We start from the raw sequence: 24,225 nt of genomic DNA, 5'->3' as shown, positions 1-24,225 counted from the left end.
CACTATAACAAGCCCTTGAAAAGAGATAATCTTGTCAAGCTGTGATGTCTAGTCATCTCAAAAAAACTTAAGGAAAGGAAGCTTTTTTTATAACTGTGGAAGTGTTTATAGAGAGATGCTTGAATTTAACTGTCATTCATTTTCTTTTCTTCTTTTTCTTTCTTTCTCTCTTCCTTTTTTTTTCAAGAAAGAACATTAAAGCGCTGACAAAAAAGAAAGAAAGAAAAAATCTGTTTTGCCTTCCATCTTTGGCCTGATACCAGTTAACATATCTCAGAGAGGTCTTCTTTTTGTCCCCACCTATTCAGACTCTACCTGTTCTTCAATTCCAGCTGAAGCCCTCCCCCATCCAACTTTAGCCTGAGTCAGCTTCTAAATACACCAGCCCATATCGATTCCCTTTTCTTCTAAAGCAGCATTGTCTCTGGTGCTCATTATATCTCTTATTTCTTGGTTGTTTTGCTTGTACTGAACTATTTATTTTCTCCATAATCAAGAGGGCTAGAAGAGTGCTTTATTTCTTTTCAAACCAGGAGAGGGGTAGTATGAGGAGCTACTGTGGGAACGTGGACACAGATGGGAGGAGTGAAAGATTGCCCAGAGAAGATTTCCCCAAAGCATTACATTCTCTCATTGCTAGGCCACTGCTGAACCCAGTGATCCAGCAAAGGCTCTGGTCTCATTATCTTCTTTCTACCTATATTTACAACTCTCTTTTTGAAAGTACATCCACCTTATGCTCAATCCTTTTGGTCCTTCTTCATTGATAAGACTTCCTTTCTTTTTCATAAGGGTAGAAAGAGCTGGGCTAGAAACAAGTCTGTTACAGGTTTAATGGGTACTCTGATGTATTTTTATTTTTCTCTTACACCTCTGTATTATGTATGCTGTGGTGCCACTGAGTAAGGATTGGTTCCAGGTCACTGGTTGGCAAACCTGTACTCCATTTCTGGAGTGATATTTCACTTGCAGACTTCACTGTCTGTTGAGCAAGAATGTTATTTGTGTCAGAACAGAAGATAAATAAATAATAATGCAGCAGACGTTCAACCCAGGGATTTTTGTGTTCTGTAAGCAAGTGGTAATAGTATATCCACTTTATAAGTAGCTGTCTGAGGCTAGAAAAATTTTACATATATAAAAAGCATAGAAATAAACTTTCAGAAATGAACAGATATTTTATCTCACAAGGGAAACTAGGATTTTTAAAAGGCACTGTTCTTACATAGTCACAGTCAGAGGCATCTTCCCTTATTTGGAGGTAAAGAATTAAACACAGACATACAGGCAGAAAAGACAGAATGCAAGCACAGTATAGACATTGAAAGAGTGAAAGAATACATGAGCCTTATCACTCAAGCCACATTGACTATGAAATATAATGCTGTCAGAGCGCTCTGAAATCCTCTTTATAGGACACATATTGAGGCTGTGAAAAAGGCTGTGTAAACACTAAGGCTTTTGCATCACTGACAGTATTTTTAACTATTTAACATTTTGTTATTTTGGATTTTAAGTTCCCCTTCTTCCCCTCCTTTTTTTTTCTTTTGGATAGAAAAGTAGCTCCTAGAAAGACAAAAACCACTTTATGCATTCTTTTAATTGTTTTGAAGCTTCTATATGATATTTTTTGGCCACAAAAAGATATTCCACCATTCTCAAAGATGTGAGGCAGAAAAATGCAGGGAAGTAAAGCATAAAGATCTTTGAGTGGCTCTGGATACAAATTAGGCAATTCAAATACAATTTGAATATATATAGAGAGACAGAAATAGAGATAGATATATAGAGACAAATAGAGAGAGAGGGAGAGAGGAGGGAGAATACAAAGTCATATCTGAGTTTGGGCAGGCTGGTCAAAGAGGAAAATGCTAAGGGATTGTGCCCTGTTACTGCTCCTGCCACTGACCCATGACACACTATGCTTTTCTTTCAAGTTCTGCAAAACACCTCATAAAGACAGATGGTTCCCTTGGTGCATCTCCCTATGAAAGTTTTTGCTCTTTTGTTTTGTTATTTAAGTTGGTGACATAATTCTGATGTTGTCTGTCTTAAAAGATCAGTAACTACAGGGCTAGGCTTGGCAAAGACATGCTATGATTTAGATTTCCGTGTACCTAGTCTCATTTCTGTCCCATAATTAGATGGGAATCTGCTTTTCTAAGGAGAGATACTCCTTGTACTGGTATCATTTATATCTGTTTTTGTTTACTGGTTCTCAAATCTTAGTGTGCATAAATACAACTCAGAGGAGTCAATCTGAAACACAGGTTACAAGTCACCAATCTCATCGATGCTGATTCAGTGGGTCTAGGATAAGAATTTTAGTTGGTTCTCTAGTTATTGTGATGCAGAATGTTATAAGATCATACAGTGAGCAAAACTGGCTTAGTGAATTTAAGAAAATGCATTCCCTTTCCTAAGTTATGTGTGTATATTAATTGCTATTTTCTATTGTAGAATACAATTTTTATGTTCCTCTACATGGAATTACAGATATCATAGCTGTGGGAAATATTTAGGAGCAAAGTAAAAGTCTACCTGATATATGAAGGTTATAGTAGTTTAAAGAAAAGTTTTTAAATGGTGCTAACATATGTATTTCTTCCATAAAGCATTTTTCTAACATCTTAAACAGAAAATAACCAGGGGTCAGTCTTATTTGTACAATGCTGCCTCTGACTATGACTATATAAGAACAGTATCTTTTTTTATCCTAATTTCCTTTGTGAGATAAAGTGATATCTGTTAGCAACAACAACAACAACAACAAATACTGTGAATAAATCACTTTGGAGTAATTATCTAGGAAATGGCCATCATCCCTCCCCATCCCACCACTTGGTGTTTCATACCCAGGTTCTCTAGGTTCAGAAAGCAACAGCCGTCTGAGCAACATCCATCTGTAGCACCAGAGACAAAAAGCAGGTAGAAGGGACATTATGAAGGAAGAATTGATTATGAAGGAACAGCTTTCAGTTCTTCCTGACTGCAAGGATAGGAGAGCCTTGGGAGAGATTTAAAGTCCTACTTAAATCAGACATTTCAAGCTGAGTGATAAAGAGAATCATGACACCACCAACAGAAATAGAAAGGAGAACTGATTTTGAGAGCAAATTGATGTGTTTCAAAAGATATGAAATTTTCAAATTGATGACAGGATGGGATGTCTAAATAGAAATGTCTAACAGGGGCGCCTGGGTGGAGCAGTCGGTTAAGCGTCCGACTTCAGCCAGGTCACGATCTCGCGGTCCGTGGGTTCGAGCCCCGCATCGGGCTCTGGGCTGATGGCTCAGAGCCTGGAGCCTGTTTCCGATTCTGTGTCTCCCTCTCTCTCTGCCCCTTCCCCGTTCATGCTCTGTCTCTCTCTGTCTCAAAAATAAATAAACGTTAAAAAAAAATTAAAAAAAAAAAAAAGAAATGTCTAACAGACAACTGCAGACACAATACTACAGCTAAAAAGAGGGGGAAGAGCTGGAGATGGTGATTTGATTATTTTCATTTATGCAATGGTTTGGATAAAATGGATGAAACATCTGAAGGGAAAGAGTGAAGAAAGACAATCAAAGCATATGGCTCTAGACCCTTAAGGTAAGGAAAAGAGAAACCAATGAAAGGAACAGGAGAATAATAGTGAGAGAAATTGGATAAGAATTGTGGTAGCTCTGAGTAGAAGTCAAGAGATGAAGAAAATAAAAAAAAAAAAAAAAAGGAAAATTTCAGCTGCATGAAGCACAAGAAAAAAAGACCAATGAAAATGGAGACCAAGAAAAAAGTTAGGCTTATAAGTTTGGAAGCTATTAATATTTTTCAGTACAGCCAGATTTTAGGATAGTGAGGAAGTCAAAGAGGAGTGATATCAGCACTGCCCAAGAGAAATATGTGTATCCAATATGTATTTTAAAAGATTCTAGTAGCTACATTAAAAAGTAAAATTAACAGAGGAAATTAATTTTAATAATGTATTTTGTTTAACCAAAATTTCAATTTGAAATCAATAGAAAAAATATTGAGAATTTTACATTCTTTGTATCTTACATCATCTTCAAAATTTAGTGTATATTTTTACATTTGTAGCACATCTCAATTGGGTTGCTACATTTCAAGTGTTTAAGGGCCACACATGAATAGTAGCTTCTTCATTGGATGACTCAGAACTGAGAAAGTAAACATATCCCATGCAATATGGTAAAGACAGGAATGGGTCATGGAAGCCAGTAATCAATGTTGGAAGTGGGGATAAAGTAGCCTAAATGGATTATCTGAACCTGGGATGAGAAACGGGAGAACAGTGGCAGATAAAGGCCTCAAAAATGACACTAGGGAGCAATGAGTAGACCTCTGTTGGTAGTTCAATACACTAGAGGAAGAAGGAGAAATGGGGATAAGACAATGTAAATAGGTTAAGGGGAAGGTAGTTCTATTGGAGAGAATCATATCTAAGCTATGTTTAAGGAAATATTTCGTTACAAGTAACAGCAGTATGGAAATAAATGAAGACCAACTAAATGTAACTCGCAAAGGCTATTTAGAGATTGCTATAGCAAAGGAGTTAGCCACTATTACTTGCATTTTGACAGAGAGAGACTCAAAGACAGGCAGAGGACTGGGAAAGCTTTATAGTGGAAAAAAGGAAAAGCCTTCACATATGCCTTGAACAGAGGCTGTTGGCCTCGGGAAGCCATAAGCTATCTAACTAGAAGTGGGAGATCCTATGTAATTGGTTAGGAGTACATGTTTAGCTTTCTCTGGTTGGTTCTAAACTGGAAACAAGGGGAAAATTAGGAAATTAGTTATTAGTTATTAACCAGTTTCTTGCCATTGGGGCAGATTGTAACAGGGGTTATTTTTGGTTTCCTTGATTGTTACCAGAGATAGCAGTCTGACTTCCTATAAGTCTGATTTATAAAAGCCAGCTTCCTGGACTGCTTACTGTAGATAACAGGTTAGTTTCCTGCACAAGATGCTGCAAATTATGGATCAGAATTCTATTCATATATATGGTCTGGCCAATATCTATTTGTATATTCAGTTTCTCAGTAGACTTGCTTCTATTATTCATGGGAACACTGTCCTTTCAAATTTAGTATAGCTCAGGAAGGTCATACATTAGAAGTCAAAAGACCTGGGTAATCTCTATTCTTCCATTAATTAGCAGTATTCCCAAGCTCATCATTAAATTTCCCTATGCATTAAGTATACGCATCCAAAAATGAAATAAAATGTTATCAAAAATTACATAACAAAGGCAAAAAGACTGACAGAAAGAAGAAAGATGTCAACCACAAAAGAGAAAATTAACAATGTTTCAACATAAACTAAATGTAATAAAACAAGAAATTATAGACACATAAAATTTTTAAATTCAGTCTAAAAATGAACAAGCAACAGAAAGATGTGAAGTAGTTAGCCAAACATTGGGAGAATTTAAGAAAGACAAAATTACATAAAAAATTAAGACAAAATTATAAGATGTCTATGTACCAACACAGGCAATAGGTGAGAGTCAAAGGATATCATCTGAAACTCATGAGCTAAACAAAAGCCTAAGTAAGGGATGGTAATACTAAGGGCATTATATAAAAAAAAAAAAATTATTACAATTAGTATAAAAGTAACCACAAGAACAAAGACTATAAACCTTCCTAAATATCAAAAGGAATATAAAAAAGGACAAAGGGAAAATGACAAGTGTGGATGACAGAGACCAAAATTACCAATGATATTAATAAATTTAAATGGACTTAATTAACATATTAAAAGAAAAAGCCTGGGTGGCTCAGTCGGTTAAGTGTCTGACTTCAGCTCAGGTCATGATCTGAGGGTTTGTGAATTCAAGCCCCGTGTCAGTCTCTGTGCTGACAGCTCAGAGCCTGGAGCCTGCTTCTGATTCTCTGTCTCCCTCTCTCTCTCTCTGCCCCTCCCCCTCTTGCTTTGTGTCTCTCTCAAAAATAATAAACATTAAAAAAATTTTTTATAAAGAAAGAAAAGAAAACCTAATTCTATGCTATATATAAGAGAAACCCATAAAACAAAATAATCCAGAAGCTTTAAATATAAACAGATGGGCAGGGGTGCCTGGGTGGCTCAGTCAGTTAAACATCTAATTTTTGATTTCAGCTCTGGCCATGATCTCACACTTTCGTGAAATCAAGCCCTATGTAGGGCTCTATGCTGACAGCATGAAGCCTGCTTGGGATTCTCTCTCTCCCTTTCTCTCTGCCCCTCCCCTGCTCACACTCTCTCTGTCTCTCTCAAAATAAATAAATTTAAAAGGCCTGAACAACATAATCAACAAAATAAATTATATGAATATATATCAGATTTTATATCCTCAAAATAGAAAATATATCTTCAAGAGCAGATAAGCTTTCATGAAGATAGACCATATCTTATGGTCCAAGAAAATCTTGATGAGCTTCATAAAGTAGAAATGATACAAAGATAATTCTCTCATATGAAAGTACAGATATTAGGGTCGGCTGGGTGGCTCAGTCAGTTGAGCATCTAACTTTTTATTTCAGCTCAGGTCATGATCCCAGGGTTGTGGGATCAAGCCCTGCTTTAGGCTCCACACTTAGCATAGAGCCTCCTTAAGATTCTCTCTCCCTGCTCACATGTGCTGTCTCTCTCTCCAAAAAAGTTTTTAACAAATGGCATAGATACTAATAACAAAACCACAACATAAGCAGGCCTTTCTATCTCAAGTTAAATAACTATTAAACAACTTAATTCAAAGGAGAACTGAAATTTCAAAATTAAATTTATAAAAGTAATGGTAATGAAAACACTATATATTAGAATCAATGAGATACAGTTAAAGCAAAGACCAGAGAAAAGAATCATAGCTTTGTATGGTTATACACACAAAAAATGAAAGAAGTAAAATAAATATCTACTTAAATTAATAGACATTCCTTGCTCTTAAACAGTATTTTTTAATATCACAACAATGTCAATTCTTCATGAGTAATATAAAATTTAACTCTAAGGTAGTTAAAAATAAACACAGAATGAGGGAAATATTTAAATAATAGCAAAAATAATGAGTTATAAACAAAAAAAGTAGAATGAATAAATAAATAAAAATGCTGGGTTTTTAGAAAGAACTAACAAAATACAGAATCCACTAGCTAATTAATCAAGCAAAACAGAACCACAAAAATACAAAATAAAAATAATAAGGAAATAACTATAAAAAAAGAAAACTTTGGGTGCCTGGGTGGCTCAGGAGGTTAAGCATCCGACTTCACCTCAGATCGTGACCCAGATAGTGAGTTTGGGCCTGCATCAGGCTCTGTGCTGACAGCTCTGAACCTGGAGCCTGCTTCAGATTCTGTGTCTCCCTCTTTCTCGGCCCCTCCCCCATTCATGCGTGTGTGTGTGTGTGTGTGTGTGTGTGTGTGTGTGTGTGTGTGTGCGCGCGCGCTCTCAAAAATAAATAAACATTAAAAAAATTTTTTTAAAGAAAACTTTTAAAAATCGTAACATATTGTATGGTACAACTCTGTGCAAATAAACATGGATGTCAACCAATGAAACATACATTCCAACAACTGACCCTAATAGATATAAAATGTCAAACTAATTTCCATAAAACAAATAGAGATAGTTAATCAAAACACTAGCACACAAAAACACAAAGCCAAAATAGTTTCACAAGGGAATCCTAGCAAACTTCCAAAGATCAGGTAATCCTAACACTCCTATGTTCCAAAACATAGGAGGGTAAATCTGCCTATTCTAAATAACTCTTTAACGTGGCCCTATGATCTACTCCTATTACCATTGACTGTACACAGATTCTCATAATCTTTTACTTGGACTCTCCATTCTTTCTAATTTTTCCTACAAGCTGATGCTAGGGTGTTACTTTTTGGAAGAAAAAAAGAAAGAAAGAAAGAAAGAAAGAAAGAAAGAAAGAAAGAAAGAAAGAAAGAAAGAAAGAAAGAAAGAGGAAGGAAAGAGAGAGAGGGAGGAAGAGGAAAAGAAGAGAGGGAGGAGGGAGGAAGGAAGAAAGGGAATATGACCACATTTTTTTTAACTTTCCCAGTCTAAATGTACTGGTAATTAAAGTTATAGGTGTGAAAACTACAACTAGGAAAACTCTATCATCTTAAACATACTCTGTCTAAGAAACCTGATTATCAATTCAGATTTTGGACATGTGGGGCTTAAGGGACCTTTGGTACATCCAGGAAGTTTCTTTGGAAGACATTATAGAATTGAAAAGATGGCTGAGGACGTAATTCTAGAAGACATATCAGAGGAAACTGAAAGGGGAAAAAAAGAGAATTTAATGGGGGAAAGTTGAGGGTATGAGACAGATTTTCCCAATGATTTTGTGGGGCAGCCAGATAAGTAACTATGTTTATTTTGAGAACCGTGTCCCAGAACTTGTAGCTAAGGTCACATATCTAGCATGTGATATAGACAGGACTAAACCCCAGATTATAGATTTCCATGACCAGCACTCCATATACACTGCCTCTTTCTTCATCTAACTGTCCTCAGTAATCCTGACTTCTGAAATGTCATGGCTTCTAATGCTGCCTTGTGTTGATAGTCCACTTCTCTCAGATTATACTCTCCTTAAGAGCAGAAACCATATCTTACTGTACTCTTTAATCAACAGTTACCTAGCATAGTGAAGCACTAATCTCTATTACAAACATTTGTGTAACATTATTATTATAGTACATATTTTCTTAAGTCTATTAGATTTCCCTGAAAACTGGCACATATTTTTTAAGCTATTTTGCTGTTGATAAGAGATCGAGAGGAAGTATGCTACAGATATAACATGATATACATAGCAACCTTACTATAGCTTAGTTTTTTTTTTCCCTAGGTCAAGAGCAATTTCAAATATTTTATTGCATTATCACCATCAATAGATGATGTGGTTCAAAAAAATATGACAACCATATCTTTATTATTAGTTCAAACTGTCCAAATGTGAAAGTCTTGCTATAAGTGAAGAGCCAAGAAAACCAGATGAGGTGAAAAGTATCTTGATTAACTTAGTAAAGTGTTCTCAGCTCAAAGCATAAATAATATTGTGCTTCATCTTAACTACTTAATATACTCTATGCCTTCAGACTAATGTTGAATAACCAGCTATTGTTAATCTTTTACATATGTTCAATATAGTTAATTTCTTAAAATATTCTATCACTAAAAAAGTTCATCAGCAGTCAACACTCAGATTAATTAAAGAGAAGGCTAACCATGGTAAAAATCTGAATGATAAATAATGTTAAAGTAATCTTACTAAATATACAGACTAATTATATGATACCTAGTTGAGGTCTTCAAAAATCGCTTCAATGAGTAAATCTGAAATTAGCGTATTTGTAGTTGTATCCTTCCAAGGTATATAAAGGCCCATGGAAAGTTTGTTCTCTTTAAGTAGTTTTAAACATATACCTGAAATTTTGTTAATACTGTCAATGTGCTTAGGAAATTCTTTTTATGTACATGGTACAACAGAAAATTGTGACCAGGTAATTACAAGATATAAACTCAGAGTGTAAATGAATGCTTTACTTGCATATAAATTGCTGCCATTTAATTTGGCATGCATTTCTAGATTACTTCTTTATTCATTTATTCACAGAAATTCAAGAAGTCCTTTTTCTAGGACCTGGAAAAGTGAAAATGGAAATTTGTGAGAGCACTGTAATGCTTACACACGGCTACCATGGATAATAAAGAAGAAGGATTCTACCATGTTTGCATTAAAAGGAAATTTCTGGGAGTGACAGACTGGAAAAGAATCCAAAATCTAAAAATAAGTCCCAGCTAATATAAATACCAACAGCCCTAACTTCTCTTCACCAAAGACTTACTAAAATTCCATGCATTGAAAAAAATTGGAACTCTTTATCTTGATGCTCAATTGAGCATTCATTACGAAGAAATAAATATGCAAATGGAAAATCTGATAGTGTCTTCTAAAACTACTGAATTTTCCATTTATTTTGAAGACCAAGATACATAGAGTAAGTATCACTCAGGTCCAACTAGGAAGAGATGGCTCACTCAAACTGGATAATTGAGGACACTTTAATAGACTACAAAAGCATGGGAACTGTTACAGGAAATTGATTAGGAATAACGCTTTACGGCAGAACTAGCAATTGTGAAGAAGTATTACTATCCTACATTTGATGGTATGGAGGGAGAAAATGGTTACTCAAACCTGGAAAGAGAAGGGCACTGGGGAAGGTCTATAGCCTTTGTAAGAGGGACTAGACTAGCCAACTTATTATGATCTACCAGGGAGAGCCCCGAGGGAATAAATGCCCTGGATTTACTCTGCAGGGAGATTTCCATCAGCTGAATATAACCAGAAGCCACAGGGCAAAAGAACTCTTTGATATAGTCCAGATAGGTCAGTACCTTGGGGCACAGAGAGTGAAGAGTCCATAGTGAATCTGAAGGGCAAATGAAAAATACTCAATATACTACTCTTTTGCTGCAGGTAACAGAAAATGTAACTCAAGCTCATCTAAGCAAACAAGGTAATGTATTAATTTATGTATCTGAAAACTATAGATGTAGTTCTATATTCAGGCCCAGCTTCATCCAAGATCTCAAAGGATGCAACTGGGGCTCAGTATCTTTCCATCTCTTAGCTCTGTTCTCTTCCATGTAGACTTTATTCAAAGTTTCTATGTGGTGGCAAAATATATGATAGCAATTTAAGATTGAAGTCCAGAAAAAACAGTAAAAACTAAAGTAAAAAACACAAGGTTCTTTCAACAGTTTAATCAGAATTCCTGGGCTTGATTCTTACTGGCCAAATCAAATCACTGTCCATTCCTAAGCCAATCAAATTTATCAGAAGAATGAAATATGATGACTGGTCTATACTAAGTCACATGCCTATCCTTAGACTCAATAATATAAGATACCCAAAGCCCAAGGACAGAGCATGGGGGAAAGGTAGGTACTGTTACCAAAATTAGGAAAAATGGATCCTAGGCAGCTAAAAGACAACAAATGACCACTAAGGCCTATTTGGTAACTCAGTTTGCTTCTCAGCTCTCAATTATCGTGGCATTCAAGGATATATGAATTGATTAGTTTGGACTGATAAAGTTGCATTAAAAAAGTGTAGGGACACCTGGGTGCCTCAGTCAGTTAAAGCAACCGACTTTTGATCTCATTCAGGACTTCATCTTAGGGTCGTGAATTCAAGGCCTGCCTGGGTCTTGCTCTGGACATGGAGCCTACTAAAAAGAAAAAAAAGAAAAAAGGAAAGAAAAAAAAAAAGAAAAGAAAAAAGGAAAGGAAAGGAAAAGAAAGGAAAGGAAAAGCAGTAACAACTTCCACTTTTCTTCTAATTTCCATATTTTATGCCAATGATGCCATGACATATTTATTTATATGTATATACTTATATATGTGTGTGTATATACTAACACCTATATAAGTATGCATATAAAACTTCCCATAATGCAATAATTTAATTTTTTGTGCTACTAAACATTTATATTAGCTTTCTAGATCTATAAACACTGCAAAATGTAAGTATTCTCTTTAGGTTGCTAATTCCTGAAAAGAAGGAGCCATTTCTGTTTCGGTTGTTAGCTCAATTTTCTTCCCAAACTACCGGCATAGAAGAATGAATTAATAAGTCAATTTGATGTTAATATTGATAAAATTACACTTTGGGGTATTTTTCTCTGAAGCATCTTTTTTTTCCCAACATAAATGGTTTTAAACCCCAAATTATCACACTGTCACAGAAATTTAAAGCTGGAAAGGCCTAGATTATTTTAGGAACTGTGAATCAATAAAGCTCAAGTGACCTAAAACTAGACAGCATTTTAAAATCAATCTTGAAGAAATGAAAGTCTATGTCCCAGAGAAATTATAGTATAATAAGGTAATGAGTAGAGCTATTATATTTTAACCAGGGACACTAAATAAACTTGCAGACCATAGTGAATGTTATCATGCAAGTAGTAAGGGACTATTAAGGTTGAACCTAGATGTGTATCCCCTTTACATCATCCTGTTTAGGGAAGACAAGCTTTAGCCAGGTAGATACAGGATTCAGTGCTCTCAGATCACACTGACAGGGTAAGTGGAGTTTTTTATTGCAGCTGTGTATTTGCTGATAAGACAAAGTGAAGAAAGCAAGTACTTAATCACCACATCTCTAAAAGCATACAGAAGACTATTTTTAGCTGTCTAGTGTGTTTTTTACCTTTGCTCTCAATAATGTACCTACATATTAGTTTTTAAATTGCTTACCTACACAAGGTTCATTCCCTTCTCATAGGTTTGTAGGCTTGCTTCATGTTTATTCCTCTACAGAATGAGCACATCTCTAAAATTATCCAGTAATGGATCTAGAGCTAGATGCTTAGAAAAGCAATTGGGGAGCAAGAAATCATTTTTTTAGCCTGTTTAACAAGAAACAAATTGAGATGTACCAAAATGAAAACCTCAACAGAGTATTCTGCACTCCCATATCTACAGGGACACATCCAAGACCCCTAATGGATGCCTGAAACTGTAGATAGTACTGAACTCTACATGCACTGTGTTTCTTCCTATACATAATACTTATGGTGAAGTTTAATGTATAAATTAGGCATACTAACACATTAACAATAACTAATAATAAAATAGAACAATTATAATATGCTAGAATAAAAGTCATGTTAATGTGGTTTGTCTCTCAAAACTGTACTCTACTCATCCTTCTTGAGATGTTACAAGATATACAATGCCTACATGGTAAGATTAATGATGTAGATATTGTGGCTTAGCATTAAGCTATTGAGCTTCTGACCATATATCAGAAGGAGGATCACTGGATTCCTGGCTGCAGTTGACTATGGGTAACTGAAACTACAGAAAGTAAAACCATGGTTAAGCCTTTTCCCTCCCCCTGCTCCCACCTTAACTACTGTACTTTTTGAGATTACTGTCCCTCTGTCCTCTTTCTCCTCTCTGGTTGGTATTGGGCTGGAGGACTTAAATAATGTTACTATGACATCCAGGTAGAAGGGTTGTCCACTCTGGATTTTAAGGGGTTTAATTTTTGAAGCTGGTATCCTTGGAGACCATGTTTCTCCACCATATTGATAATCTACTGAAATGTGGCAGCATCCTCTTCTGATCTTTCTCCATCTTCCCTAGGGGTCTTCTTACCCTAGCTGAGGCTGATAAAACTCCTACAAGTCTTCTCAGTCCTTCTTGCTTGTTGACACAGAGAAATGCTCTTTTTCACATACCTCTTAGATCTAGGATTGCCAGCAGGCACTTGCTGTGTGCCACACCATTGCTTCAGCATCCTCTATACCATTGTTCTCTATACCATTGTTCTCTATACATTGTTCTCTATACCATTGTGCTGTGGTGTAGTGAATCTCAGCAAGCCTACCACAGTCCCAGAGAGAAAGGATGATTCAGAGAATAACCCTATCAAATGAAGACAGGAAGAAAAGATTTACCACCACTCCCTCCTCTCTCTATACTTGCCCCCAAATTCATTCTGAGGGAGAAATGCACATAAAAAATGCTGAAGCTCTTTCCTTGCCTCTCTCTCCATTCCCACTCTAAATCTTTGTACACATTTGTAACAGCTGCTTTAAAAGTCCTTGTCTGTTAATTCTATCATCTCTGTCATTTCTGTTTCTATTGATAGATTTTTTTAACCTAGTTGTGGGTCACATTTTCATGCTTCTTTGCATGTCTGGTAATTTTTGATGGATGTTGGACATGGTGAATTTTATTGTTGAGTGATTTTTATGTGTTTCATTAAAGGGAGTTGAGTTTTATGCTGGCAGGCAATTAATTTACTTGGAAATTAACTTGATAATTTTTAAGCTTTTTCAACTTTGTTAAGACAAGTCTAGAACAGACTTTAGGACTAGGTTTAGCCCTAAGAAGGTCTAAAAAATATATATATATATATATATATATATTATTATATATATATATATTATATATATATATTTAAATATATATATATATATATATTTAAATATATATATATATATATATAAATATATATATATATATTTAAATATATATAAAAGTATACCTTTTTAGGATCTCCATTTAATTCTGCATGTCAACAGGCCTTTCTACCCTAGTTGGTCAGAATGCAAGCATCTTCCAACCACTATAAAACTCTGATGGTTGTTCAGCTTACAGCTTCCCTGTAGTTGTTGTTTCTCTAGACTTGTAGAGTCTCACCCTATATACATACAGCTTAGTATTTAGTCAAATAGTCAAAGGGACATCTATGCAAATTTCCAGAATTCTAGTAATTCCAGAGGTAAGGTATCAATGTTTGAAAAAGACAAATAAGTAAATAGGTTTATAAACCCTCAGATTGCCCAGAGAATTTCAGCAGTAATATGGTATCAATATGTTCAGTATTTCTTATATAAGATATATTTTTGTTTAATCACTTTTAATATAATCCATCATAAGAACATTTCCTCACAATTCTACTCTCTCTCTCCATGAACACTGGGAAAAGGGATTATGTCAACTGAGAATATTCCATAAAATAAATTTCTAGTAAACAGTATAAAAATTTCACTGACTTGGTTCTTATGTCACTACTTCCAAGGGCCCCTCAAAGACTCTTGTTATACAGTTCAAGAAATAAGTTATCCTTAATTTGGCCAAAAGTAAGAGCCAATGACAAAGGCTTGGAAATATTTTAATTATACAGAGATAATTAATGCAATGGTATTAGTTATTGTGAAATAACTATATAAATATACATAAATATATGCTATACTATATGCTATATAAATATATACTATACTATTATGGATTTTATTCTCCTCTAAATCTTCAAGTTGTAACAAAGGTACCTCAAAGGTTCTTTTATTCTGTGAAATTGACAAAAGCTATAAAAATAATCCACTTTTCTTCTACATCTAAGTCCACAGACACAGAATAAAGGATCATCAGCAATAACCATTCATGCTACCTTTTTTCATTTTGGCTGTTTTTCTGACTTGTTCATCACTGAATTCTCAGCACCTAGAGCTGCTTGGCACAAATAGATAGGCAATAAACATTAGGTGAACAAATGAATTACAACTCTCATATTCATGTTAGACGCCATGACACCAATGAAAATTAATACAATAAATTCTGGATCAGAAGCTATTGAAAGGTCTAAGTGTCATAGAAAAAATAACAACAAAATCAAAAACAAAAAAATTTCCTAATATCATAGTGTTTGGTTTTGTTCACTACTGTTGGAGAAAGGGTTAAAAGGTAGCCTCAGAAATGGGTAGGACAGGGTTAACAGCAAAACCCTGGGCTGCTACAATTAGGAGTGATGTTTTATAGTTCAAAAAGGGAAGTCAACTGGAATCAGTGACTCATAAAAAATGGTAGATAATTTTTTACTCAGTGCTTAACATGGAAGTTATCTTGCAGAAATCACTGTGATGGATAAGAAATCTTAAGTTCTACATCTTAGAAGTAGCAAAAATAAAAGTATTACAAGCTTAGAAATTTTGCTCATAAAGGCCCTTAACTGACATTAATTTCAAACCGAGACAGTGAAATGTTTATAATTAATATTATAATTATGATAGAAGTGGTGGTTCTACTCAGAAAAACACTGGGTATGAACAAGACTGGAACCCAGTATATTGAACAATAGAGAATTTTTAAGCATTCTCAATTCTTTCAGCTATTCTTTTTTTTTTTTTCAACGTTTATTTATTTTTGGGACAGAGAGAGACAGAGCATGAACAGGGGAGGGGCAGAGAGAGAGGGAGACACAGAATCGGAAACAGGCTCCAGGCTCTGAGCCATCAGCCCAGAGCCCAACGCGGGGCTCGAACTCACGGACCGCGAGATCGTGACCTGGCTGAAGTCGGACGCTTAACCGACTGCGCCACCCAGGCGCCCCTCAGCTATTCTTCATATAATATGAACGTGGCTGCTTCACCATCATGAGATTGTATTACTCCGAATAAACTTCACTGTCTTAAAATGAGGCATTGAAGTATAACACAATTGTGATGATTAATTTTGTATCAACTTGGCAGGACCATGGTGCCTGGATATGTTGTTGAACATTATTCTGGATGTTTCTGTGAGGGTATTTTGGGATAAGATTAACATTCAAGTTGATGGATTTTGAGTAAAGCAGAATGCTCTCCATAATGTGGGTTGGCCACATCTAATCAGATGAAAGCCTGAACAGAACAATAGACTGACATCTCTCAAGCAAAAGTGAGTTCAGCCAGCAGATAGAGTTTGGCCACCAGATAGCCTTCAGATCTGAACTGCAACACTGGATCTTCTTTGGTGTCCAGCCCAGTGGCCTTCAGGCTTGAACTGCAGCATCAAATCTTCCTAGGTTTTCAGCCTGCCAGCCCACCCTGCATATTTTGGACTTGCCAGCCTTCATAATCCAATGAGCCAATTCCTTAAAATAAATCTGTTTCTATATGTACACATGCTATTTATCCTGTTTCTTTAGAGAACCCTAATACAACAAGGATACAGATATTTGTCCTATATGCACAGAACCCCTAGAGAAACTATCCTTAGTCAGAGACACAGTGAAATTAACAACAATTAACACAAGATAAAAGACAAAAACCAAATGTAAACCAGGCGAAAAATAAATAAATAAACGGACATATATGACATACTCTGACCTATCCTTCACTGTGAATGTGATATATACATATAAGTATTTTATATTGTCATTCATTCAAACATTTATTTAATTCCTGATATTTGCTGGCACTGATCTAGTTATTATTGAGTATAGAGGCATGAACAATACAGATAAGGCCCCACCTCCATGGATCTTAGTGGGGAATAGAGATAATAAGGAAAAAAATTTATGATAACTGTTATGGAAATAAATGGAGTGCTATGACAGAGAAGAGGCTACCTTTGGGCTGAGAACTGAAAAGAAAAAGAAAATAAAGTGAGGGAAGAACATTTCAGAAAACAGCAAGTACAGAAATTCTAAGGTTGGGGAAAAAATTGGAATATTTGGAAATATCAGAAAATCTATGTGGTTTAAAAAAAAGGATATCTTTGCAGTTGAATCCTAATGATTTACAGATAGAGCTGAAAATATAATAGGATACATAGGCAGAGACCAAATCATAAAAAAGACTCATAGTGATTTTATTAGGACAAAGAATAGAGCCTTCCTGAACTTGGAAATCAAATTACCTCCTGAGAAAGTAAAACCTGGAAGGATAAAATGGTGTTTGACTAGAGAGTCTGAGAAATACACAGTTCCAGAGTGATACAGTATAGACATACAGAAGAAGGACTGGAATATGATAACTTAAGCTAAAACATAATCAGTGATATTGAACTCCACCTGAAAAAGTAACCCATTAATAGGTCTGAGACAGTCCTTAAAGGTATCTATCCAGCCACCATTTGGTATGTGCATGGTGGGGGTTAGGGGTGGAGGGGAGTAACGGGTTGAGATCTCATTATCTTTCTATCATAGCTTCAACAAAGGTAGTTCTGCAGTTCTTTTTTGTATACTGGGCTTCCATTTTAAGAAAAAATCATTGAAAACTGCTTCAAAAGCAGCAGTTATATATATAGAGAGAGAATATAACTGCTAATAAAGAGACAGAGAAGGAGGGAGGGAGAGCGGGAGGTAGGGGGTGCCTATGTGAGCTGAGTATCTGATAGCCTTAGAAATACTCATATAGAGGAAATAAATGCATCAGATTACATACTTTGATGGAATTAGCCATTAACATCACCTAACAGACTGTTTTTGCTCTGATTCCAGGCTCACAAATAAACCTCTGACTAAAGTTGGCTTCTTATGGGAAAATATATTGATATTCAATATGAGTTTCCGGTTCACATAGCATCTATATTTCACCATTAAAACATTATCAATATGGTTTCTAAATCAGTGTCTAGCTTGTTTGGTTAGTGTCTATCAGTTTGCTAAGCCTATCTTGAATTTCTACTCTTGAAAAATGGATGCTTGATAAAAGGACTATGTCATGGAAGTGCCACATTGAGACTACCTGAGGCTGACCAGCCAATCTCTCTGTATGACTTCTTTCTTTCTTCCTTTCTCTCTTTCTTTCTTCCTTTCTCTCTTTCTTTCTTTCTTTCTTTCTTTCTATGTGTTTTTATTTTAATTCCAGTAGAGTTAATAGGTGTACAGTACAGTGATTCAATATGTCTGGTCTCTTTTCTAGACACAACCAATTGGAACTAGAGAAACTCATTCACTTAAAGAGACCATCCACAGTGGGAACTTACCAGCAATGCAATGTAAAAGGAAAAAAAAAATTCCATGCAGATTTCATAGAAAAAGACGCAGAGTGGCTTAAAGAGAAACATGAAGTTTTAGCACTTGGATTGTTTTTATCATAGCACAGAGAATGTAAAGGGTCCAGGCCCTCAGTTTTAAAGGTGACAAGAGGTCTGGGGCGCCTGGGTGGCGCAGTCGGTTAAGCGTCCGACTTCAGCCAGGTCACGATCTCGCGGTCCGTGAGTTCGAGCCCCGCGTCGGGCTCTGGGCTGATGGCTCAGAGCCTGGAGCCTGTTTCCGATTCTGTGTCTCCCTCTCTCTCTGCCCCTCCCCCGTTCATGCTCTGTCTCTCTCTGTCCCAAAAATAAATAAACGTTGAAAAAAAAAATTTAAAAAAGGTGACAAGAAGCTTGGGAGATTAGATGATCTGCCCCCAAGATGCAGCCTGGACTCCTGGGCTAAACTGTTTCCATTATGATAACTCCCTACCTCATCATAAATAGTTGCTGACACTCTTAATCTTCTTGGAGCCAATGAAACCTCATATTTTCATTCTATGCGATGATGAGTAAATTTTAAAATAAAATTGTTTCCTAAGACACAAGAGATATTTAGTCTTTTACAAAAGTTTTTCCCTTCTGGGGTGCCTGCGTGGCTCAGTTGGTTGAGTGTCCAACTTTGGCTCTGGTCATGACCTCATGGTTCATGGGTTCAAGCCCTACATTAGGTTCTGTGCTGACAGCTCAGAGCCTGGGACCTGCTTCAGATTCTATGTCTCCCTCTCTCTCTGTCCCTCCCCTGTTCATGTCTCTTTCTCCCTCAAAAATAAACTTCAAAAAAATTAAAAGTTTTTCTCTTCTATCATAAGCAATAGTTATTTAGTTAACTCCAATCTCTATAGCAGCTGAAGTGATCCTTTTATAATCAAAGTCATAACACATCTTTCTGCTTAAAACCCTGAAACAATGCCCATTCCGCTAAGAGTAAAAGCCAAGTTCCGCACTTTCATGATCACTATGTTCCTGCCACACTGTCTTCCTTGCTGTTCCTCAATACACCACATACCTTCCTGCCTTAGACCTTTGTACTGGCTATTCCCTCAGCCTGAAACTCTTTTTTCCAAAAAAAGCTGAATGACTAATTTTTCACCTCCTTCAAGTCTTTGCTCAAATGTCATCTTCTCAGTGAGACCTGCCCTGATCATTCTATTTAAAACTACTAAACCCATTCCTCTGCACTTCCAGTGCCCCTTTCCCAGATTTATTTTTTTCCATAGGTTTTATCACTCTCCAATATACACCATTTACTTATTTATTATGTTTATTGCTCATTGTCTCCCTCCACCAGAATATAATCTCTTGAAAGCAGAAATCTTGATTTTTTTTCACTATTTATAGTCCTAAAATCTGAAACAGTGCCCAACCCTCAATAAATAATTGTCAAATTCATTCATTCATTCATTCATTCATTCATTCAATTAATTGCCGTTAGAAATCAGAGTCTATCTACCAATAATCAAATGTCATTTAATCTTTAACCAGATATTCTAGATCTTCCAACGGATTCCATTAAGGAAGTGGCAATATACTAAAACAATAATACATTTCTAGTCTCTGAAATTCCCCTTTGGTGCTGCCACCAATAAAATAAAAAGGAGTTATGGTTTAATAATCAAAAGGTAATCAATTTACTCATTTTCAAAGAAATGTCCAAATTACATTAAAAATGAGTATCAAACCAATCCAGAATGTATTGACAAAGAATACTGTTTATTTAACATCAAACTGTCAATTTTTTTTGTTATAATTCTGACATGTTCCCTGGCATAGTATTCTGAGAAACTGCCACAAAATGAGAATCTAAGAAATGTGTATGTTTGTATCTTTCTAAACAGTCCTGACAAAGTACCTGAAGATAAGCACACTGACCTATTCCATGTCAGTATTGCACACATCTTTTCAATTGTTTTTTTCCCCATTATGATGGATTTGTTCTGAAATATCTTCATCCTATTCCCAAGTCCTTTTTGTAAACAAATACAAACACACACACACAAAAATGGCTGGCTTGGAATAACACTGTAGACAGCCACTGTGTATGGTCCAATATTCCACAACTCTGGGAGTTCCACATACGGCATACATAGATTATGATGTAAATGTTAACAGTGCAAACACCCCCACTCTTCCTTGGAGTTATGCAATGTTCACCTCCGGGTCTGTTCAGAACTAATCGGCCTAAATTGTAACTAAAATTAGTGATCTTTCCTCTTGAAAAATTCAAAATTACGGAGCTAATCAATCAAAGACAATGAGATATGAACTAACTCATATTAAAATAGTATCCTCAAAAAATTTACCAATAACTAAAATATGGAGAAGGTGTTAGAGACAGAACTATCTTAAAATGATTCTACATGGCAGGCCACAATACTTGTTTAATTGGCAGTAGGTTTTCTGGTGAATGATAGAAAACTTGATATCCACAATGATCTTACAGCACCCTCGTGTGGATAAATATTTGACAATGTTTTCCTTAATGAAATGTGTTAATCTGTGATATGAAAAAAAAGAGAGAGAAGGTGGTATAATCCCTTCAAAGACTACTGAATGAGTGAAACCTTATCAGAAGAAGTCTGAATTATTTCCTTAATAATGAAGATGGATTTTTGGCTGATCTAGCCATACTTTCTTTTAGTATTCCTCATTCTTCTTTAAGTTAACCCAAGGTGACTCCAAATATAATTCTAAATAGAACAAAGTGAATTACCTTCTATGGAAGCAAAGTTGCCTCTTGCACCATATGCCTATGAATGAAACCAAGTGGCCCCATTTTAGGGGGAAAAAAGGCTCATGGCCATTGTAACAAGTTAACATAATAATAGATATTTTTAAAGTAAAATAAATTCCACACATGTACATTTACAACTATATCCTTAAAGAACATGGTTTCAGCTAATCCTCTAGATGGTATGGCATGGTAGAAAGAATACTAGATAAATACTAAGATAATGTGGATTCTAAAGTTCATTTTTGAACAAATTCTCAACCTTTCTATATCTGTTTTTTAATTTTTTTAAATGGCAGAGTAGAAACAGCAGAAGCTACTAGTTGGTGGCTTCCTAGTATAGTCAAGATTCTTTTGGTTCCAAACCATAAATTTACTCAAGCTGGCTTAAGCAACAAAAAAGGATTTTCTTAAGAAAAAGAATAGAAAAAAATACTGAAAAATTAAAGGGAGGAGTATTAACATACTTATGGTCTTATTTGGTTCTACCCACACTTTCCTGATACAAACATCTTATCCTCAATCTCAGATGAGGATGAGGCTTTTTGAAATTGTTTACATCAGAGCCAAGAACTACAAAGAACCTGTCTACAGATTTCTTATATAGTCACAGATTATTTGTATAGTCCTTCCCACATTGTAATAAGCAAGTTTCTCAAGTCCAGATAGACTTCATCTTTTGCACACTGTGTCACTAGCAGCTCTGCATGTTATTTTGGGAAACTTGGGGGATCCAAGAAAAGCTACTTTGAGATATGCGGCTTTTGCCCTTGCTTTATATGGCTACCTTGCTCTGGCTAAGTTTTTATGTCCTTTACTAAAAAAAAAAAAAAAAAAAAAAAATCAGGCGTTTAATCTGTGTGTGTGTGTGTGTGTGTGTGTGTGTGTGTGTGTGTGTGTGTGTATTCTCACACAGAGGAAACGGGTCTCTTCTCACCAATCTACAGCCTACCTGTAATGATGTATATAACTAAAATGTCCATAACTAAAATAACCCTACCTACCTCAATTTCACACTTGCTGTCTCCAGAACACATCTTGCTTTTTCACATCTCTACTTCTTTAACTATATTACTCCTTCCCACCCCTCCTGGAATGCACTTGCCTCCTCCTCTCCTTCTTACCTCCATCAACTCCCACTACCTCAACCCCCAAGAAAAATAAGGGGTCTAAGCAGACACCTAGTAGATGTCCATAACAATAGTACTTACCATGTGTCACATTTCTTCTTATGTCTAATCTTCTATTGGATTGTGCATCATTCAAGAATCAGGAGTATTTTTCATCTTTACATTTCCAGGGCCTAGAGAGTATGTGTTAAGAGATGTACATATGTGTTTATTTAAAATGGAATTTTATATCACAATAAAAATAGGCCCAGGATCTAGACACCAAAGATCTGAATGTCTTGAATCCTTTCCCTCTTTTCCTTCCCATATAGTCACATGATGATTCATACTGTTTAATCTGGAAAACCTACTGAACAGGATTTTTAAAAGATCCTTTTAAAGGTCAAACCAGTAAACAAAATTATTCAAGAAGTGAAAAATAAAGTGTTTTCTTTCTATGTCCACCTTGAGAAATCCTGCATGTGGGACTAGCTTCTCCAAGATGAAAAGCAACTAATCCCCTCACTTCCTCTCCTCACTTCCTCCAGTCCTATGTCAAAGATTCAATGCTCAGTGGCCTCAAAAGTCAAAGGATATATCTATCCCAGCAGAAAATTCATTCCAATACATTAGTAACTGTAAAAGGCTTACTCCCATACTGTGATTGTAGTACTTGAGAAGTGAAGAACAAGATTGTCTCTGTCACATAAGTACTGTGACTACTTCCACGTAAGGCCAGCCCTAACCAAAGATAAGACCCAGCCTAAGTTTTGATTACACCTGCTTGAAGTTTTTTTTTCTTTCCCATCATTACTGTGTATAGAGCAAGCACTTGATAAATTCCACTCTTGATGAACACTGTTTACCCTCTAAAAGCAGCTACTTTCTCCTGTTTTCATGGTAATACCACAGCAATTCTAGCTGTTCAAGACATGGGGTGGTTGGAGTTTAGTGTTAAAATCAGGAAAAACAGTAGACAGATCCCATAGTGATGAAGACATGTGCTACTCAAGAATGCCTTCACAAAGTGGCCTTCTCAGACTAAGTGCCGCTGCCTGGCATCTGGTTCTCAGACACTGGGCTTCTCAGTCCCTCTGGAGATAATTAGATCCTCAATAACAGATCAACTCTAACTAAAATCATGTGTTTACCAGAATGTCTATACAGTTCATTTTTAGTGGTTGGCTTTCAGTGATAATTCCTCTTTCCTAGTAACAGTCATTCTCTAGAGTTATAGCTTAACACAAGTCGGTCTGTGCCATTGATCAAACTTTCCTGATGTGCCCATAGTGGCTTAAAATTTATTATCTTTTAAACTTGCATTCTTCTTTGTTGCATCTTCTCAAGTCTCAGTAAACAATCTGCCTGGATTTTTCACAAAATAGTGTGGAGTCATACACTATATTCTGGGCTGGGTTTTCTATCCAAGTGGTGAGATAGTGAAAACACATAGCTGGAGAGGAGGTGGAATAACTGCTACCATTTATTTTTGTTCAAGAGGACTATACTAAACTATACATACTTAAGTGGAACAGATTTTAATATATTGAAATAAGGTCATATTATCTCAAAATCAGAGTAAGTTATGTCTTCTATATGATAAAAACACTCTTCAGCAATTGTGTCTGTGAAGATGTATTAAGACCTCAGTTTGAATCCTAACTCTAACCTTTTAACAGGTGGGTGGCATTGAGCAATTTGTTGAGACTCTTGGGACTGTGTCCTCAATCTCTAACGAGAGAGTATAATGAGTTAAAGCGGTTAGCAGCTCAAGTCATTAACTAAGGTGGGGGGGGGGGGAGCCTAAATCACAATTATATTTGAAAATCACTTGAATTACCCACAAAAACAATACATTGACTTAAATACACAGCACTACAAAGTAAATCTAGTGGGCACTAAATCTTTAGACACCACTTAAATAAAGAAATAAAATAGAATCCATGTATGCACGTCTACAGCCATTTTAAGCTAACTCTAAAATCATCAGGGTGAATGGAGTATGGATGGACAACACAATTCCAGTGCTTAATAGATGCTAGTATCCTTCCTTTCTTCTGACCT

General features: G+C 35.9%; 1 long non-coding RNA gene across 2 annotated transcripts in view; it reads right to left on the bottom strand.

Moving 5' to 3' along the window:
- Positions 1 to 24,225, bottom strand: part of LOC123380011 — a 442,540-nt gene that overhangs the window by 417,962 nt on the left and 353 nt on the right. For both annotated transcript variants that reach the window (XR_006585224.1, XR_006585225.1), the window contains exon 2: positions 22,264 to 22,355. This is a non-coding gene — a long non-coding RNA (uncharacterized LOC123380011). The remainder of the gene's footprint in view (positions 1 to 22,263; positions 22,356 to 24,225) is intronic.

The sequence above is a fragment of the Felis catus genome, chromosome C2 (assembly GCF_018350175.1).
Source record: "Felis catus isolate Fca126 chromosome C2, F.catus_Fca126_mat1.0, whole genome shotgun sequence".
Classification (NCBI taxonomy): Eukaryota; Metazoa; Chordata; class Mammalia; order Carnivora; family Felidae; genus Felis; species Felis catus.
The sequence above is the reverse complement of the archived record's forward strand: the minus strand, read 5'-3'. Positions and strand labels throughout refer to the sequence as shown.